This window comes from Rattus norvegicus, chromosome 12, assembly GCF_021556685.1.
Source record: "Rattus norvegicus strain SHRSP/BbbUtx chromosome 12, alternate assembly SHRSP_T2T, whole genome shotgun sequence".
In the NCBI taxonomy this organism is placed as follows: domain Eukaryota; kingdom Metazoa; phylum Chordata; class Mammalia; order Rodentia; family Muridae; genus Rattus; species Rattus norvegicus.
In genome coordinates, this window is record NC_141545.1 from 5,200,203 (window position 1) to 5,215,341 (window position 15,139).

Here is a 15,139-nt window from a genome sequence, read left to right on the forward strand (position 1 = left end):
GATGGGAATCTTCTGAGTGGTGTTGTAGAGGGTCTGGTGTCTGCGCACCCACACGGTGTCTCCAATCTGGAACGGGTGTGGCACCACCGGATGCTCAAGCTTGTCCTGGTAAGCAGCGGCCAAAGGTCTCCAGACGTCTCTCTGCACAATCTGTAGGGCCTGTAAATGGGCCCTCAGAGAAGGGCTGTCAGCAAAATCAGCAATGTTTGAATCAAAGAAATGGACAAATGGGGGTGGTGCTCCATACATTATTTCAAAAGGAGTTAGACCATGGGGGCCCGGGGTATTCCGGGCCCGATATAGAACTAGGGGAAGGAGGGCCACCCAATCCTTTGAGCCAGTTGCAAGCGTAAGTTTGGATAAAGTCTCCTTAATTGTTTTATTCATGTGTTCTACCTGACCTGAACTCTGGGGTCTATAGGCACAATGTAATTTCCATTCAATCCCCAGCAATTTGGCCACCAACTGACTTACTTGGGAGACGAAAGCGGGCCCGTTGTCCGACCCCAACGCTTGAGGCATGCCATACCTGAGAAAGATTTCCTCGAGGAGCTTCTTGGTGACCATTTTTGCAGTCTCGTGCTTTGTAGGGAAGGCTTCGACCCATCCTGAGAAGGTGTCTACAAACACTAGGAGATACTTGTATCCATATATACCTGGTTTAATTTCAGTAAAATCAATTTCTCAATGGATGTCGGGACGGTGTCCCCTAGGACGAACTCCTTGTCCAATCATGGTCCTTCTCGGGTTAACCTGAGCGCACGCTTTGCAACTCTCAGTCACCTTTTGTATCTCTTTGTCCCGATTTAAAAAACACAGATTTATCTCTTCTCGATCTAGTAAGGTTTTCATCTTCTTAAACCCCAAATGGGTTAATTTATGTAGAAAAGAGATCAATTCAAAAATCATTTTTATTGGCATAACTGTCTTTTCTTTGTAGACCCACTGTTTTAGTTGAGGGTGGTAGATGGCCCCCATTTTTTTTTTAGGAGCTCTATGTCCTCATGGGCATAAACCCAACTGGTTTGTCCCACTGGTGGGGGCGTGGGTTGGTCTGGGCTATTTAAGGGCAAGATTTGTTTGCTCATGGCCGCTTCTCGTGCCGTGGCATCGGCCAGCCGGTTTCCTCATGCCTCTGGGTTATGCCCTTTCTGGTGTCCTGGACAATGCATAATACTCAGTCTTTTGGGCAAGAATAGGGCTTCTAAGAGGGCCAGAATTTCAGCCTTATTTTTAATATCTTTATCCTCAGATGTGAGCAGCCCCCGCCTCCGGTAGATCTCCCCGTGGATGTGTGCCGTGGCAAAGGCATAACGGCTGTCTGTATATATATTTAGCCTCTTACCTTTTGCCGTCTTGAGCGCCTGAGTCAAGGCGATGAGTTCAGCCCGTTGTGCGGAGGTACCAGCAGGCAGGGCTTTCGCCCAAATCACTTTGTCCTCCGTAGTGACCGCAGCTCCAGCCTTTTGCTCTCCCTCTGCCAAGAAGCTGTTGCCATCCATGTACCATGTGTGGTCAGCATTCTGAAGAGGCTGGTCCGATAGGTCCGGCCTGGTTCCATGTACTTCTGCGAGGATTTGTAGGCAGTCATGCTGTTCTGCCTCCTCTGGTAGAGGAAGCAAGGTGGCAGGATTGAGGGCGACTACGGGCCCAAACTGAACCCGTTCTGCATCCAGTAACAAGGCTTGGTAGTGGGTCATGTGAGAATTAGAGAGCCAGCGGTCTGGGGGCTGCTTTACCAAGGCCTCCACTGTGTGGGGTGTTAGGATGGTGAGTGGCTGTCCCAAAGTCAATTTTCTAGTGTCCTTGATCAGGACAGCAATAGCAGCCACCATCTTTAGGCACGGTGGCCAGCCGGAGGCCACAGGGTCTAATTTCTTAGACAGGTAGGCCACAGGGTGTTTCCAGGGTCCCAACCTTTGTGTTAGGACCCCTTTAGCATACCCCTGTTTCTCATCGATGAACAGTTACTGAGCAAATTGTAAGGGTTTGGAACAGTCGGATGAATATCTTCTACCCTCTTGTTGACCTCTCTCAAGTCTTGTACTGGCCTATAATCTCCAGTGCCGGGTTTCTTAACAGGCAGAAGAGGCGTATTCCAAGGCGACCGGCAGGGGACTAGGATGCCTTGATCCAGAAGCCTCGTAATGTGAGGCCTTATACCTTGATAAGCTTCATGTGACAGGGGGTATTGTTTTATGGAGACTGGAATTAAGGGGGGCTGTTGGAGCGCCAACCCCATCCCACCAGTCTCTGCCCAAGCCAGTGGAAAATTCGTGACCCAAGTGTCTATTTCTAGGGATTGTGGCTTGTCCTGTCCCGGTTCATATAGTCTATATTCATCCTCTAATTGTAGGGTTAGAACTTGAAGGGGAGTTCTGTGGGGGCCAGTTATTTGGGCCCCTCCTTCCTCAAAATGAATTTGTGCTTTTAGTTTGGTGAGCAGGTCACGGCCCAGCAGAGGGTACGGGCAGTCCAGAACATGTAAGAAGGAATGGGTCACCTTACCGTTAGCCAGCTGAACCCGGCGGTCCGTAGTCCATCGGTATTGTTTCTCACCAGTAGCTCCTTGTACCCAGGCCGTCCGGTCGCTGAGTTGTCCTGAAGCTTGGGTGAGGACTGAATGCTGGGATCCTGTGTCTACCAGGAAAGTAACTGGCTGCCCCCCAACTTTAAGCGTTACCCTGGGCTCAGGGGGGTGCTCCTGGCCCTGACCTCCCTAATCTTTATCTAGAGCCAAGAGGGAGGTTCGTGGTCGAGGCTTTCGGGGTCCGCCAGGCTTCTTGGGGCACTCTCTGGCCCAGTGCCCTTTTTCTTTGCAATAGGCACATTGATCTTTATCCAGCTTCAGCCCCTTTCGAGCTCCCCCCATCTCCCTTCCTTTCTTGGCCCTGAACTACGGCGGCCAAGATTCGACTCAATTCTCTCTCTTCCCTCTCTCTGCGAACTCTATCTTCTTTTTCTTTCAGCTTCTTTAAGTAAATCCTGTAATGTATAGCCCTGTAAATTTTTTAACCTCTGTAACTTAGTCTTCCTGTAATACCTGTTTTACCTGAGCCAAATTAGTAGGGCGTCGTATAGCCCCTCGGAGACCCGCTAGAAGCAACTGGCGATAAAGGCGTAGGTGTCCCTTACCTTCAGCTGTATTAAAATCCCAGTTTGGTCTCTTAAGTGGGAATGTAGCATCAATTTCCTCAGGCAGCTGGGTGGGACGCCCATCATCTCCCAGAACATGCTTTCTGGCCTCTAGGAACACTCTTTGTTTTTCTTCTGAGGTTAAGAGGGCCTGTAAGAGCTGTTGGCAGTCATCCCAAGTAGGCTGGTGGGTAAGTAAAACAGATTCTATTAGGTCGGTGAGTGCCACCGGATCTTTGGAGAAAGAAGGGTTGTGTTGTTTCCAATTGTAAATGTCAGCTGCTGAAAACGGCCAGTATTGGGTCTGGCCACCGGTTCCCTGTCTAAGTGGGAAAGTCTGGGAGGTTGAATCTGGCATCACCTAGCGCTTATTGCGCAATCTCCCTGCAACAGGGGAGAAACCCTTATCAGACTGTGGCCCGCCAGCGGCTCTGCCTCCTCCGTTTCAGCCGGGCCTGTCAGAGAGAAGATCTATGAGAGGGGAGTTTGGGTCTGCCGGGAGGACAGGTTTCTTAGAAGGCTCTGATTTCACAAAGGTAGAGACTGTCCCATGTTAGTTCTAAGGAAGATTAGGACACAGAGAAAACAAACAACACCAACAGTCAAACAAACAACAGACAGGCGTGCTGCACGGCTTTGGTACCAAACTGAAAGCACAAAGTCAGATGGAGGTGGCAAAGGTCCGGGGCCCTCTGAAAGCCAAAAATACAGACAGAGGTGCCGTAAGTCCGGATCCTCCTCCTCTAACCAGAGTCCCAGATTGGGCCCCGAAAAGTCGGGCCCCTAACACCCTTGGAACGTCTTCCAGGGCTGCGGGGCGAGAAGTCCGAGCTCATCAGCTCCTTCTTCGTCCCGCCCAAATTCCAAACAACCTGGCTGAGCGCTCACAGAACAGACCTGGCTGAGTGCTCACAGAACAGTCAGAATAAGGCAGAACGAGACAGAATCAGACAGACGCCGGCCGGCTTACCTCCCAGTGGGTGGTCGGTGGTCCCTGGGTGGAGGATCTCCTTTCCTGGCCAACGCACCAAATGAAAAGCTCTCAGGGAGAACTTTCCCTCGGGATGGAGACCCTCCAACTGTAATGACCAGACCGAGACACCACAGGATGCAATCAGCAAGATTATTTGGTTTATTGTCGGGATACACAGGCACAGGCACCTGAGGGCGCTTCAGTCACTCGGGGGACTGGCGTGCCCCACGGAACCAAGGATGGGCTTTTTATAGGATTTTGGGGAGCAGAAGCAAGCATACAGAAGCAGATGCATGGTTACAGGGATATAATTGGTGGATTCTAATGTGGCAAGGGTTCAGCCCAGGGGCAAGTTTCTTAGCTACCTTCCTGAAACTTAACGGCTGACTCGGCCCCCCCACCAGGGTGTGGGACCTCTCCCGGGGCTTTTCTCATTGTCAGGTGCTCAACCGCAGTCGTCCTGTTGCCAGGCCTTCAACCAAACACATCCTGCTTGGCAGCCGCTGGGTACTCAGTGTTCTAACCTTTCTCTGAACCAGTCATCTTAAGTACAGCCTTGCAAAATGGCATTACTGCTGCTAAGCTGGGGTCTTTCAAGGCCTCTCCCGTGTATTTACGGCACGGGAAGAAAAGACCAAGTAGTAACACCCGGTGTCTCCACTGCATGACCTCTGCTGAGCCCGGCTGATGCATGTGGAACTGACACACCTGGACCACACCTGGGTGGTGGTCAATTTACTTCTGCCTTTTACTTCCTCAGCCTTTATCCTTGAGATTTAGGCTGGTCTTCTGGGATTTCTCCCTAATTAATTCAGGTCTCCTAGTTGGTCTTTTGTTACCGAAGTCATGAGCCAGGTAGTCACGAGCCAGGGTTTCCCACTGTGCTTCCCAGTTATTTTCTACCTGGAGACTTGGGTATATAAGTGGTGAATAAAGCTACAGGAGTCTCTCACTCTTTTTCCTCACTCTCACTCTTCCTTCCGCTCTTCCTCCCCCCCCCCCCTCTCTCTCTCTCTCTCTCTCTCTCTCTCTTCCTCTCTTCCTCTCCTGGTTTGACACGATAACCTGTGTGTGTGTATGTGTGTTTCTTTCATCCTGTAGGCTTTCGCCCGATTCTCGGTACCGTGTCGGTGCTGGCGCCGACAAATGGAGGTCCCACTGAGATCGGAGAAGAAAGGGGGTACCACCTACGGGACGTCCCTGGAGCCTGGCCGGCATAGGAGAAGGGACGGATTGGAGGTAAGATGGGCCAGAAAAGGCCTGGATGATTTGGGCTAGCCTGAGTAAAACTTGTCATAAAAAAGGGACAAGGTCATGGTAAAGTGTTTTTGCATATGCGTTCTGTTAGAGTTATATTTTAGTCTTTGGACCCTGACTAGAGATAGTTTACACCCTAGACATGAGAGAGAACGGGTTTGGGAAAAACAGTCCTCCCGGACTCTCCGCAGATGCTTTGGAGAAAGAGAAAAATCTTTTCAGAGCTCTCCTACGAACAGAGGGACAGCAGGAGACGTCCTGCCTCTCTGCTGGCTCCTATTGGAGAAATGCTTATTTCTGGTTCTGGGTTCCATAGGTAGGATATGTGTGTCCCTTCGGTGGGACACCATCTAGTTTTTTCCCTTTATGTCTATTGTCTGTCCTTGGTGCACCAAGCTGTCCATGTCTGTCAGTTTATGTCTGTGGTTTTTGTTTCTCGTTGTTTAGATGTTTTATGTTTCATGTTCAAAAGGAAAAATGGTAAAGACTTTATCTGTCAATCGTTCACACCTTGTTTTGGTTTTAACTCCTTTCGAGAAGGAACAAATGAGTGAAAAGCAGTTTCAATCGACCTTTAGAGCCCTGCACCTGTAGCTTGGAGCATAGGTCAGCTGGAGAAGCTGCCCGGGGGCTAAGCGTCTCCACGAGCTGATCTTAAAGGCACCAACAGCTCCTCAGCTTCTATGTTAAGGGAGCGGATGGTTGTTTCTTTTAGAAAAATCCCTGACTTATTATGAGACTTAGCAGGTGACAAGGTGCTTCTCTTAAAATCATAGCTAGAAAAGTAAAAATGGTGATTGGTCTAAATATTAAAGATAGGTGTAGCAACTTCAATTTTGTTTCTGATTGGTTTTAAATGTATAAATGTGCTCTACATGCCTTGGTTATGGACTATTGGCTTTTAAGTTATTGGATATGATTAAAAAGGTATAATATTGGTGACAGAAAGTTGACATAAAGCTGGTAATTTGGATGGAGTCATTCTGGACAACATGTGGCATGAGCCAACCTAGGGAAACAGGTCTAAATTGAGATAATATTTTTATAGAATTCGTACTCTAGAAACCAGGCTTCTAAAAGAATTTAGGACAATGTCTCTTTGTTGAGGTATTGGAGACCGCACGATCGTGCGTTCATATGTAGGAATTGGCAGTCAAACTTTGTAGCATGAAGGATAGACTCGGTGTTTTGGAGACTGAATTTTGGAGACTAGTTTGTTAGAGGTTAAGTTTTGCTTTCCAAAGTTGTGGTTTGCCCTGAAGTTATCTGTATTTTAATGCTAATTCCACTGCCCCAAGGACAGCTGCCTAGTCACTACTCAGAACTCAGGTGACCTTGTGGTTGTGCTCTGGTGTTACAAGGAGAATTTAAGGATTGTGATTAAGGATTGCCAGTGTTTCATTGACTAACTCAAACTTATTTATAATTGAGAAAAAATCAAACAGGTAGAGATTGTTACAAGATTTACGAAGGATTGATGAGGTTTTAGAACTTGTGAGAGCATTAGAGCTTGTTTGCTTACTTCAACCGCCATTTCAAGACAGATTTAGAGGATTGTTTTTATGCAGTTTGTTTACATCCTGGCGATTGTTTTTATTTTGTGAGCTTGCTTATAATTTTAGAGAGCCCATAAAGTGATATCATTAAAAATTTTTACAAAAGAATGGCTAATAGCCTTATTATGTAATTTTTTTGCTTCTTCAATGTAAGAAGTTAGAACTTTGAATCTTTCAGTGTATATGGAAATTTTTACTACAAATCTTTGCTCTCAAAATGAGCTTTAATATTTGGGGAGTAGCTGTTACACTACTCCAGAAAAGAATATTTGAAACTAATTTTAAGCTTCTAAGGATATGTTAATTGCCAAAGTACCTCACCTTACCAGAGGACTTACCTTTGTTATCCTCATTGAAGATAAAGCTTTTGTCATTAGTACAAAATTGTAGGCTAGAGTCATGGAAGTATTTTAAAAAGAAACCTGGTGAAACATACCTTATTCCAAACAGCAATCAAATTGGTTATTAGAAAATACTAATATTTGGCCTATTACATATACAAATTTCAGGCAAAATTGATAATTTTACTCCTTGCATTCTTTTGTATTTCCTGTACATTTGTGCATGCAACCCATAGAAAATGCGCTTAGTGTATTTATAGGTGGTTCATCTAATGAAAAGGCTACATGTACGATTGGATCACTTGTTTATTCTCTTCAGTTCCCCAAGCTTCAACACAGACTATTAAATTACGTGTTGTTGCCATTGTTTTTAAATGTTAAAAATCAAGCTTTCAATTAATATACTGATAGCCAATGTGTGGCTTGTGGTTTTACAATTGATTAAAAGTTTTCGTTTTTTTTTTTAGATACTACTAGTCCTCAAATTTTACAATCACTTAATGCTTTATTAAAGGCAGGTTTTCTACATGAAATCAGTGAGTGATGATTTCAGTGTGAATTGTCTGACTCTTCCTTCCGCTCTTCCACTCTCTCTCTCTCTCTTTTCCTCTCTTCCTCTCCTGGCTTGACACGATAACTTGTGTGTGTGTATGTGTGTTTCTTTCATCCTGTAGGCTTTCGCCCGATTCTCGGTACCGTGTCGGTGCTGGCGCCGACAGCTCTGCTCTCCAGAGTCAGCAGAAATGGCATGCATCAGCAACACTGAGCCAGGAGATGGAGACATTAATTCAGTGTGCTAGCTAGCTGGTGGCTTTAGGGTAAGTCTCCAGTCAAAAACCTTATGAGTAGGGCTCTGCAACAGGACCAGCTTGAGAGCCACTTGTTAAAGCAGAGAAGCCTACTGGAGGAAGGAACCATGTCACCAGTGCTTCATGGATCCCTTTCCTCCACAACAGAAAGACACTGGGGAGAAACATAACTTTCTTCTATGAAAAGGCATTTTTTTTAAAGGTTAAGCAAAAGAAAAAATTAGACCAGCAACGCATAATGGAAATAAAATACAAATCACATTTGTGATTTCAAATTTTCTATTAGTCCTATATTTTAAAAATAATAGGTCAAAAGAAATGAGCGAAATTTGAGGAATACATCATGGTTCTAGTCAATGCATTATCATTTAACATATGATCAGTATAGACATTACCAATGACGTCATTAACACTGATGTATTTCGTATTAAGCTCTGTATTCAGATATGCATTTTACACATGTTGGCACAAAGCAAAGGTCTTGCATCCAAGGGGCTAAGAGTCAAATAAATGTGACCGGAAAGGTGGATTCAACTTGCTGGATATAAGATGAGAGAGAGAGAGAGAGAGAGAGAGAGAGAGAGAGAGAGAGAGAGAGAGAGAGCGCAAGAGCGCAGACAGAGGAATCTAGAAGAATCCAGAGCAGAAAAAGAAAGCTGTAAACTGAACATTGCCAACAGACTGGACAGGGCCAGACTCTCTGCAGGAGCATAGAGAACAGAGAAAAGAGGGAGAATAGCAGGGTTGTAAGGAATTTGACTGGCTGGGGGCAGGGAGCCTGTGAACGCAGGAGGCTGGTATGCTGGCATGGACTCTGAAATGTGCAATAATACCTGGTTACCTGTAACATTGAAGAAGCCTGGATCTCTCACAGGGTAATGAGAACCACAGGTACCCATGTGTCCCTTCTCCTGGGTAAGAGGAACAGAAGGTAGTTTCACAAGTTCCAGAGGAATGCTGACTCTTACCTAACTGCCACAGGCTGAGCTCATTGGACTTCCCCTTGGGATTCGGGGAACTGAAGTTTCCTATGGACCTGACACCAGGGGGATAGTAACATGATCTTTTATAATAATAAAACAAAAGACAGTCTAGAATCAATTTACTAAGTGAATTAATAGGGAAATATAGGATAAGTTGGCTAATACCCCAGAAGGGAAATCTCTGGTATAGGTTTCAGATGCTGTCAGATGACATTTGCACCTTTAGGGTTGTTGTGGTCTAAGTTACAACATCTCAAACATTTTACATAATAGTCACAAGAATGAGGGCCCATGGCTTGCCAAAGAATGATACCCGGACTCATTGAGTGTGTTATTCTGCAGAAATCCAGCATGCTGGAGTCCCCCATTAGCAAGTCAGAGAGACTACCAATGAGTTTGCAGGCATGATTTAAAGTACATTAGGGAATCCTGGGGTAGGTGACTGTACTGGCTGGTTTGTGTGTCAACTTGACACAAGCTGAAGTTATCACAGAGAAAGGAGAATCAGTTGAGGAAATGTCTCCATGAGACCAATATGCAGGGCAGTGATCTCAACTAATCCCTCTCAAGATGGGAGGATCCAGCCCTTTGTGGGTGGTGCCGTCCCTCAGCAGGAGTTCTTGGGTTCTATAAGAGAGCAAGCTGAGCAAGCAAGGGGAGGGAAGGCAGTAAGTAACATCCCTCCATGACCTCTGCACTAGCTCCTGTTTCTTGACCTGCTTGAGTTTCAGTCCTGGCTTCCTTTGGTGATGAACAGCAATGTGGAAGTTTAAGCCGAATAAACTCTTTCCTCCCCAACTTGCTTCTTGGTCTTGATGTTTGTGGAGGAATAGGAATCTGACTAAGAGAGTGACCTCTATGATAATGTCAGGTCCATCTCAACTATATGGGAGTGTCAGGACTGGAAATTTGTCAGGCAGGTCTGAAAACTGCTGGTGACCCTTAGTCCTTGCCTCAGGCTAACTGCTGAGGCCTGGAATTGCCCAGTTCATGGAAACAGATGTTTAGACCTAGTCTCCTTAACTGTCAAGTTGAAGCCTGTTGTGGAATCAGCCTACCTTTCTCAACAGTGATATCAGGGAACATATAGGCATTGATAATAAGTAGCTATGAAGGAAGTAAATATAGGACAAGATCTAGAACATTTCATTGCTTAACAATTTCCACATTCTAATCAGACTGTGATCTTTAACTCAGATGTGGCTTATGCTCTACAGTGGCTCCTGTTGTGCTGAGACAGAGCAGAAACAGATGCCGATTAAGGTACTTGCAGGTGTGCATCTCCAGAAACTGACCTTCCTTCCATCCACTCTTTGGGGCTTTGGTAATTGAGTTTGCAGAAACAAATCAACGATTGGCAGAAATAAAGGAACAGAATTATTAATGTGCAAGTAGACAGCTGTCACACTGAGCATTAAACTCAGAGACGAGCCCTGACGATTGTGGCTTAAGGATTCTTTATGAGGAGGACAGAAGTGAGGCCACACCAATTTCAGAGGAGGAGTCAGTGCTTTATAGGGGACATGGGCCAGGCACATAGAAGTGACAGCATCTGGGAACACAGTCTGCCTGGGATCTATGGGCGTGAGTTCTCTTCTTGTCTCCTGCTTGTTATCCTTCAGGAAGTTCATCCTTAGGACCTTTACACAGATAAAGGAGCTTCAGAAATGATGCCTAGCTTTTATTTCAGGTGCAAAGGAGGACTGATTGCAAGCCAGAACTCCTAAAGCTGGTTTGTTAATTTAAAAAACAAACAAAAAACAGACAAACAAACAAAAACATCAGGCTTCACTTTGAAGTATTTGTGTTTTCTGAGTTCCAACACATTGCTTTACTCAGCTCTTAAGAATAAGATCCAGGATTTCTAGGAGCATGACATGTAATTCCACATTACTTCAGCTTTTGCTCAAGTAAATAGCAAACACCTTAAGTACAGAGTCATCCCTTAACCCAAGTCCTACAGTCAATGTCTGGGCCCTGGGCGCTCTAACAAGTTTGGATAAATGACCACCAAATGTGTGTGTGTCTGTGCCTGTGTGTGTGTGTGTGTGTGTGTGTGTGTGTGTGTGTGTGTGTGTGTGTATGTACATATACAACTAGCCACATTAGGAGGAAACCAAATAATGAGACCCACTGACTCATCCAGCCAAGTCCATCTTCAGGCTCCTGCACAGGATTAGGCTTGAATACAAAGTGGTCAGGATGTGGTCCATTCCACCCATTGTTGATCCTGGCACTGTCTCAGTGGCACTCTCTCCTTGTGAAATCTCTTTCTAGGGAACAAGTTCCTTTCTTTTCTTCTTCTACTTCTTTTTTCCCCAAGGAGACTCCTTGGAAAAATACAATTCCTTGGAACCTCTATTCCCAGGGGCAAAAGGCACAAGGATGTCTCTCCTTAGAACATCTGATGCTACGATGGTGGTGATAATTTGCAGCCTGATCTGAATTATTCCTATGTTTGAAAGCAGTGTTTAGAATTTAGTGGGTGATTTATCTGTCTGTAGGGTTTATATAAATACTACTTACTAGTCTTTCATATTATTTGTTTTTCTTTTAATTTTTCTAAGAGAAGACATGGGGAATCCATGGCTGGATTTGAACTCCTGATCTTTCTACTTCTGCTTCTGCCCAACTTCTACATGCTTGCAAGTATTGTAATGTGCTTTTAGTATTACAGGGCATGCATGTGCCACCAGGCCTGGCTAGTCTGCTAGTTTTTATGCTATTCTATTTTAAATGTCTTATTTTTGAAGTGATCTCTATACATTTGTATCCAACCATCTATACAACTCCAGGCGAAGGTGCACCCCATATAATAAAGCCAATACTAATATATATCCATATCCATATATATATGGATATATATATATACATATACATATATATACATATATATAATCAAAGAAAGACTTGCTCTGCTTTTCCTTCCTTCCTTCCATAGCCCAGGCTGACCTTGTACTCCCTATCTAAGCCTCTCATGCTCTCATGTGCTGGGATTGTAGGTGGATGCCATCACTCCCAGTCTTGATAGTTTTACCTTGCAAAGCTCTTGTAAGTTTATGAACTTTAAATGTCTGTTTTTGTTTCACATCAGCCTTCTTGGGTTGGTTCAGGACATACTATCCAACACAGGACCCCTTAGTATTAGTAAAAACAGCAGCATAAGAAAAGTAATTCTCACCTTCCCTTCTTCCTATCACAAACTATAACATCTAGGAAAATTTTCCTAGATTTCCCATTTTCCTTCCCCATACCAGATAATATGACCCTCATTTTAAGAGGCGACTTTCCTGTACTCAGGTGACAAGAGCACTCTACTCTTTTAATCTTAATCTCTTCCTTGTACTAAAAAGCCATAGATTATGTAATTTATGAACAACAGTTTAGGTAATTTAGCTCTCAACTCTAAAAGTTGGCCTCCAATGCTATTTCTCTATGACAGACCACTCTTCCTTAAGACTGAGCACGAAACTGCACAAGTCAGGACAGGAGAGTTGGCTAAGTAGTTAAGAATGCTTGGTACAATTACAGAGCATGCAGGTCTGTAGGTTGATGGTATTATGCAGGTGAAGGTAGGCCAGAAAAAACAAGGCCTGTCATTGGACAAAAAGGAAGGGAAGTGGGAACTCTCTTTAGAAGTGAAGGAGAATCAGGAGAGAAGGAGTCAGAGGGAGGGAAAGGACCTGGGAGAACATGGCAGCAGATGTTAAGATTCTTTTCTGTGTATAGATACAGGTAATAGTGAATATTTCCAAGGGATGGGTATGTACAGGACTTTGTGTTGTCTAGATGGGCAAATTATCTTATCAATTGGATCAGAGGTTATTATGTGATGTGTTCTTTCATGTGGTGACTTAATTGAGTTCAAGAGAAGGTGTGATGGCAGGAAGCACCAAGCCTGCCACGAAATTGGGGTGTGTATGCTTGGTTTGGAAACAACCTGCCTTGGGGATTTAATGGGTAGATAGATTGCTGCCGGTTTCAGAGAGTAGCCATCAGCAGTGTGAGATGGGAGGGAGCTTAGCAGGTGACATATTTGCTGACTGAAATGAAAATAATCCACAGATGACACGTGTGTTGATACTAGTGGGGAATAAAAGAAACCATTTTTATTTTATATAATAACACAGGTTTGGTACCCAGAACTCACATGGTGACTTCCAAATACCTTAACTCCAGTTTCAGGGACATAATACCCTCTGAAGACACTCTTCCTCAGAGAGCCCCACTGTGACCACTCATCATGTTTTGCTCGAAACTCCTATCTAAGGGGACCTGCTTAATTCTGCTCTCCTAAGTCTACTTCCTTCTCTATATTCCCAGTGTTATCCAGGCTACTTTCCCCCACATGTCCCTGAACACTCCTCTCTCATCTATCCACACCCATTCCCTCACTTAGAGGATAGTACATGGTATAAACCTGATGAATATTTATTGACTGCATGAATTTCTGCTATGAAAAATGAAGTATACTGTTAAAACTTCTAAAATAGTTTTAAAATATTTATTTTTTTCCCCACACCTTCCATAAAAAACTTATGGCCAATTTTATTCAATCTTGTGGGAAAATTTGTCTTTCTTGACAAGGTGCCCTGATGTCTTTGGTTTTCTGCTGTATGTTTAAGGAATTTTATTTAGGGCATTAGCCTGAGGGCAACAGAAAAGTGACAGATGTGTTCTTTGTCCTCATTGTTGAGTGCTGCAGCCACCAGGCAATGTGTGGTGACCAAATACTCGAATACACCATGTAGCTCGTGCAAGTGAGAAGGAGAAATTTTTTATATTATTTCACTGTGATGGGTTTTCATTTCAATGGCTGCATGACTAATGGCTTATATATGGGAGAGAGCAACTCCATCCTTAAATACTGTATATAAGCTGTTTTGTTACCAAACTGGCCGACAATCTCCTTCTTATTTAAGTGCAAGGATACCGGTTAAAATCACCTCCAATCTCTAATATGTGAAGGTTTTACAGAAGAAATAACTGGTTGAGAATAAAATTATCAGCAGACATAAAGCTTTTAATTAAACCAAGATGGTCAGTACTCTGAAACAAGGCAGGGCAGATCCCCGTCTCTTTTCTTCTCTTCACTGCCAACCACAGCAATGACAATAAATAATACCCATGCTCCTCTGCAAGCATGGTCATCATCATTCTCATGGGCACAACCCCTAAGGCTGTCATCACCCCATTTCCCAGATGCAGAAAGTGAGGTTCCAAGAACACTACTTGGCAACAGCAGACCCAAGACGCTAAAAGTTTATGTGGTCCCAGGGACAGGCCGCATGTGCCATATCACTTCCCTTCCCACACCAAGATCCCAGATATTCTTAAAATAGATGAAAGATCATTTAAGAGCATCTCTTGCCAGCACTGCTTCTTGTACACATCAATGCTGTACACACACAAAAGACTAGGTGGATTCAAATCACAAAGCAAAACTGAATTCCACGTCATTCATTAAATTATTGAGCGTATTAAAAATGGAAGTGTGAGAGGGGGATTGGGACTCTAATTTTGCAGCACAAACACTTCCACCCACATGCCAGCCTCTCATTATGGTTCTGTGAAGGGGCACAGATGATATCCATAGCCTTCATTTCACTCAGCTCTTGCTAAAACTGTGAACATACTAAGTCATCACTGTAGTTCATAGCAACAAGGAATCCAGCCCACCCATCAGGCTCTCCTTTACCTGTAGGGGAGCCCAGTACTTCATAATTTCACATTAATGAAGAGTAGACTCCGTACTTTTTTCTATCTTGCATTTCATTTCGACAATAATTTGAAGAGCATGCGGAATGGGGATCACGTGAGGAAATGTAAACAGTGCTCAGTTACCACAGCTCTGAAAGATATGTTCTTCCAACAATGTAGGTGACTACTCTATCCAAGCCTCAGGGCCATGCCCTTGACCTGGTTACTCCCTGAACTAACACATGCATAAGATATACTTTTTCAAAAGCTGACTCCCTGAGTGTTCTCTAAACCTGCACACATGCTACTGGAGAAATGGCCAGAGGAAACTTACCAATACATACGACCTTTAAGTTGTCTTTCGAGTGTATATATGTTGTTCCCT

General features: G+C 44.3%; 1 long non-coding RNA gene and 1 pseudogene across 13 annotated transcripts in view; both read left to right on the plus strand.

The window, feature by feature from the left end:
* Positions 1 to 15,139, plus strand: part of LOC148001994 (uncharacterized) — a 741,081-nt pseudogene that overhangs the window by 244,632 nt on the left and 481,310 nt on the right. The window lies entirely within an intron of this gene.
* The window catches only part of LOC108348331 (uncharacterized), an 84,826-nt gene that overhangs the window by 26,913 nt on the left and 42,774 nt on the right, over positions 1 to 15,139 (plus strand). For 8 of the 12 annotated variants that reach the window (XR_015634483.1, XR_015634484.1, XR_015634481.1 and 5 more), the window contains 2 exons: positions 5,210 to 5,347; positions 7,937 to 8,080. This is a non-coding gene — a long non-coding RNA (uncharacterized LOC108348331). The remainder of the gene's footprint in view (positions 1 to 5,209; positions 5,348 to 7,936; positions 8,081 to 15,139) is intronic. The other 4 variants (XR_015634493.1, XR_015634482.1, XR_015634492.1 and 1 more) reach the window with 1 other exon arrangement.